This window comes from Myotis lucifugus, unplaced genomic scaffold, assembly GCF_000147115.1.
Source record: "Myotis lucifugus unplaced genomic scaffold, Myoluc2.0 scaffold_199, whole genome shotgun sequence".
Lineage (NCBI taxonomy): Eukaryota > Metazoa > Chordata > Mammalia > Chiroptera > Vespertilionidae > Myotis > Myotis lucifugus.
In genome coordinates this window covers 2,359,843-2,365,441 of record NW_005871247.1, presented here as the reverse complement: position 1 = coordinate 2,365,441, position 5,599 = coordinate 2,359,843, and the positions used below count along the sequence as shown (strand labels likewise).

Here is a 5,599-nt window from a genome sequence, read left to right as displayed (position 1 = left end):
CAGAGTGTCCAAAAAAAGGAAAATTCCTTTGACATTCCAAAGCTATGTTCTTGTAGATTCCAAAGGACAGTAGAAAGTCTCCGTTAAGGTAAAGAATTTCCTTTTTTAGAGAAGATTCCAGCCTAGATCCAGCGACCCACCATAAACAGCTTTTAGTTAAAAAGTTTTAACTTCAGAACATCCTTTGTGATAACTTTAGGTCTCTGAGTTTAAAAGACCACCACCCAGGCCTTCCCTGACCTAATCACAGGTTAGCGAGTGGCCACTTTTTGTGTGGCCGCACTCTCCTTTGATCACTCATGCCCCACTTCTTGCCACCAATCCTGTCCCTCCTCTGTCCCACCACAGGAGGAGAAACCATCAACCCTGAGTAGGAAAAGGACCGGTAGGGTGCCAGCAGCTGCAGCTTCCTCACGAACCATGGGCCTGGCCAGCACGTCCACGGTGCTCAAAACACAGGTCCCCCAGAACCTGTTTGCCACCTGGGAGTTGGACTGCTCCAGCCCCAGCTGCGTGCCCAGGTGGTGTAGTCTCACTTTAAAGAAGCTAGTGATCTACAAGAAGCTGGCCAAGGACCTCAACTCCGTGGTAATTTCCGTGAAGATGCGGGATTCCAAGGGCATCCTGAGGTCCCAAGAGATTGTGCTGCCCCGCGGTAGACCAGTGCAGACCAACCTGGCGCTGACCTTCTCCCTGCAGTACAACCACTTCCTCAAGGGAGAAGGGAACAAGCTACTGATCATGCTGGAGCAGAGGAAGTGTTCTAAGAAAAGAAATGTCCTGGGCTACGAGACACTGGCCACTGGTGCCATCCATATGGCTGACGTCATGCAGTGAAACCCCAAGTGTGGCCAGATGGTGAGCCTCTGCCGCAGCATCAAGGAACCCTCCACTACTGTGGCCGAGATCTGGATCTCCTCCCTGTGCAGTCAGCCCATCGAACACAAGGACAGTGCCATGCAGGTCAGCCCTAAGGCCAAGTCGGCAGGTAACTACCAGGGGCAGGATGAGTGCTCCTTTTCTGAGCTGCAGCCCAGCTGCAGGGGAAAGCACAGACAGGACCTGCACAAGGATGACTTGGAGAAGGGGAAGCCAAAGAAGCAGCGGCAATCAATACGAGGGAACTTGAAACAGAAAGTCCTGGCGCTGTTTCACAGGTCCAAAGGGTCAGAGAGGGACCTTCGGTCTGACATGAGGGGGAAACGCAGGAAAAGTGACCCATACATGGAGGAGGATGAGAGCGTCCTCAGCATCCCCAGGCCCAAGCTCAGGCCATACTTCGATGGCCTGTCAGACTCCAGTTTGCAAACAGAGATGTGGGGCAGCCCCAGTGACAAGACCCAAACAGAGCCTCTGAGTCTGCCCCACACGCCTGAGAATTCGTGGGCCCTGGGAGGCAAGCAGCCAAGTGAGAGGAACAATGAATTTGTGGCCTACAGCAAACCCACCAGCAAGGTGGACAAGATCCAGATCTCCTCCCAGTCCAGGCCGCCCATCGACCATGAGGACAGCACCAGGCAAGCCAGTCCCAAGGCTGAGTCCTCGGACAACTACACTGAGTGCAAGTGTGAGAGCTTCTTCTCGCAGCTGGAGGCCAGCTACCATACCGCTGACCAGGAGGAGGATGACTTTGATGAGGGGAATCTCATATTCACAAGGAGCACCCTGACCAGGCAACAGAACTACCACCAGAAAGTCCTGTTATGGCTGCACACAGTCCAAGTGCCGGAGGAGGTCCCGGACCCTGAGCAGGACCATGGGGAGCATGTCCCGGAGGTGGAGGAGGACCTGGACCTCCTGTATGACATGCTGCAGAACCCCAGTGACAGTGGCCCAGACACTGAGGACGATGGCAGCGTCCTCAGCACCCTCAAACCTAGGCTCAGGCCATACTTTGAAGGCCTGTTTAGCGGCCCAGACGTGAAGGACAATCACAGTGTCCTCAGCAGCCCCAATCCCAACCTCAGGCCACACATGGAAGGCCTGTCAGACTCCAGCTTGCAGATGGAGATGTGGGGCCTCCACAGCGCCAGGATCCAAAAGGAGCCTCTGAGTGTGGCCCACCTGCCTGAGAATGCGAGGGCCCCGGGAGGCAAGCAGCCAAGCCACAGTGACTCCAAACTTGTGGCCTACAGCACACCCACCACTAAGATTCGAATGGCCTCCCTGTCCCGCCAGCCTATCGATAATGAGGCCACTGTCATGCAGGCCAGCAACAAGGCCCAAACCTCCCATAACGACTTCGCCGGCACATCTGAGAGCTGCTTCTTTGAGCAGGCGGCCAGCTACAATGCCGTCCACAGGCAGTCCCAGGAGGACAAAGGGAATCTGATAGTAAGAAGGAGGTGCATGACCAGGCAAGAGAATTACCACCAGAAAGCCGTGGCATCTATGCTCATGGCCCAAGTGTCAGAGAAGGTCATATCCTCAGAACAGGCCCTTGTGAGGCATGTCCCCAAAGTGGAGAAGGCTCTGGACCGTCGGTATGACATTGGGGTGAGCTCTAGTGACAGTAGCCTCAACATGGAGGATGATATCAGTGTCCCCAGCACCCCAAAGCCCAAACTCAGCGATACTTTGACAGCATGTCAAGTGATAGTGGCTCTGACTCAATGGCCCACAGAATTCGCTCCCCTGGGAAGCAGCTGGCACAGCTGGAGGACAACCAGGAGGCAGGGTCCTCCACGCAGCATTGGTTCACCAAGAAGCTGCCATCCATAGCGCGCTTCACCAAGTCTCTAGTCATGCCCTCCAGCAGGTCCAAGAGGAAGCAGGCTGGCCGCTGGGGCTGCGAAACAGCCCTGAATGAGTGGGTCAACAGACTGGACAACGAGAGCCCAGACCCACAGAGCCAGCGGCAGACCCCCAGGACGCCCGTATGTGACCAGCTCAACAACATCCTCATTTCCCAGGACAAGATGCCTGAGAACATCATCCTGGTCAACACCTGCGACTGGCAGGGCCAGTTACTTTCGGACATCCTGCAGGGGCACACGCTGCCCGTGGTGTGCACTTGCTCCACAGATGACGTCCAGGAGGCCTTCAGCATCATCGTGTCACAGATGCAGAGATACTGCAACTGCAATTCCCAGGCCCTGACGCCTGTGAAGATGGCGGTGGCAGGGGCACAGCCCTACTTCAACGCTGTGCTGCGGGTCTTTGTGGAGCAGCTGTCCCAGCAGCCACCCCAATGGCTAGAATACATGCGCTTCCTGGTTATCCCGCTGGGTTCCCACCCCTTGGCCAGCTACCTGGGCTCCATGGATTGCCGCTACAACAACCTCTTCCAGGACCTGTACTGGCGGGACATGTTCAACAACCTGGAGTCCCAGAACACCTTGCAGGACACACAGGACGTTGTGTCGAGAATCTCTGAGTACGTTGCGGGGGCCAACTGTGTCTACCTGCTGCCCATCGCAGAGGCCATGCTCATGTCAAAGCAGCAGCGCCCCAATGAGAAGTCCTCACAGAAGCTCATCCCCTTTGTGGGGGCAGTGAAGGTTGGAAGAGTGGAACCATCTGCAGCCATGTTAGGAGACTCAGATGATGTGGTCCCCTCATGCTCCAGTGAGCTTCTGTCCCCTACCGGGAAGGCCTCACCCAACACACTCTCCCCCCCGTCAATGAGTGGGGGCCTGTCCTCCACCAGCCAGAGTTTCCATGCAGAGATGATGGAGCTGCAGGTCGATTACTGGACAGCAGCCCAGCCAATAGATACGAAGAGAGTAGCAGAGAAAAAACACCTACCTACCACCAAAACCACACTCAAGTGCTTCTTCCAGTCTGTCCAGGTCAGCAGGCTGCCCCGCAGCGGTGAGGGCACAGCAACACCTGCCATGGCCATGAAAGTGGTCACCAAGGAGAGGAAAAAGAAGGCGCCCATGAAAACCAAGGACGAGGATGTGGAGTCCAAAAGCCAGTGCATCCAGGGCATTGGTCGCCTGGTTTGCAAGGCCAAGCACCGGCAGAGTATGCTGCCAGTCGTCATCGATGGCGTGGAGTGGAATGACGTGGCGTTTTTCCAGTTGGCAGCCCAGTGGTCCTCCCACGTCAAAAACTTCCCAATCTGCATCTTCGCACACAACAATCCCACCTTCTAGCCCTGCCCCTCCCCCTGCCCTTCACTCTGCCTTGGCCAAGCCCAGAAGGACCCAGCTGCTTTTCTGTGAACAGTTCAGTTTACTACAGACACAGACCCTGGAAACCCATAAAGAAACCATTTTGAGTTCCAATGTGCTCACAGCCTGCAACCGAAGGGGCTTGCCCCTCACTGGGAGCTCCTCAATGATCTGTTCAGTAACCAGAATGCTCTGGCGGGTGGGAGTCAGGAGGGCAGTGTTGAGCTGGAGCATCATGGAAGATGTGTTTTGGCCTCAGGATGCCCAACATTCTCAGTGAGAAGAGTTCTGGCCTTGAAGGCCTGCCCTTCCTGGAAGCCAGGACTCTGCTTCCCTGGGAGACAGCTCCAACCTGTGCTCAGACTCAGAGCTCGGCAGACAGAGGTCAAGGGCTAGCCTCTCATTGCAGCATTCTGAGCACAACATGGAGGCCAGTCAGCCCAGCCAACTGCGAAACAGCTGCCAACCAGCCAACTGGTCTAGCACCACCTACTCAGGGTTACCAGTGAACTTCAGCCTCACAGGCAGAAAGAAAAAAGACCTGTATGGTGCACACTCGCTAGACAAAGTGGTCAATTACCTGAGGAGGGAACCCACCTTCGTTCCTGTCTGTTACTACAGAACATTTGCTACCACCCAACAGCTGTGGGACCAATTATTTACCAGGTGAGCCCCTCCCCCTCCAGAGCACATGGCCACCAGGCCACCTGTTGGCTATTTGCCTTCAGGTCACTGCAACTCCCTGAGTGTTTGTTCCTCTAAAACCTCTGTGAACCCGGGAGCAGGCACATAGTGTTCTTGTAGGGACTTGCTGGGGTCCTCCCTGGTAATTGTTCTCTGGGAGCCTAGACAGTGGAGAGGTCTGCTGGAGGGGCTGTCATTGAACCAACTGGTCATTTTCTCTTCCTGTTGAAGAAGCCACTGCCAAATTAGTGATTCTCTTTGGGGCCTTGGGTTTAGCTCTTTTCTAATATTACAAAGAGATTGGAGATACTATTAGAGGTCTCTGTCTCAGGTGAATCCAGATTAGATATGCCAGGGGTGAGCAGTGGGGCCCAGGGTCACCCAGCAATCTGAGATGGGGCTGGTTTGGGCTCATTCAATCAGAACATATATTAGAAGCCCTGCCAGGTACAGAAATGTTTCTAGGCACTGACCATAAGCCAGTGCTCAGAGCAGACACCAAGCCTGCACTCCAGAGCTTCCTTCTGGTCTGGAGCTATTCAGTCACACTAGGCTGCACAGGCTCATAGTGTCCACAGGACACCTGATGTGACGTCGTCCTGGCCTCCTCTACCTATGGCTGCATCTTCGCGTATTGTGAAGTGGATGGTAGACCTCTGTTCAGCAGAAAACGTGAGTCAGTTTCGGATCAGCTCCATGAGGGGAACATGGGGACTGTGAAATCAAGATGCAGGCAAAACCCTGGATCCCACTCATGGTGGCATTTCTGCAAGAGGGAAGAGGTCTGAGGGCTTCTC

General features: G+C 54.9%; 1 pseudogene; it reads left to right on the top strand.

Annotated features, from left to right (window-relative positions):
• Nucleotides 1–531: 531 nt before the first annotated feature.
• On the top strand, nucleotides 532–4,100 carry LOC102442901 (annotated as a pseudogene).
• The last annotated feature ends 1,499 nt before the right edge of the window (nucleotides 4,101–5,599 follow it).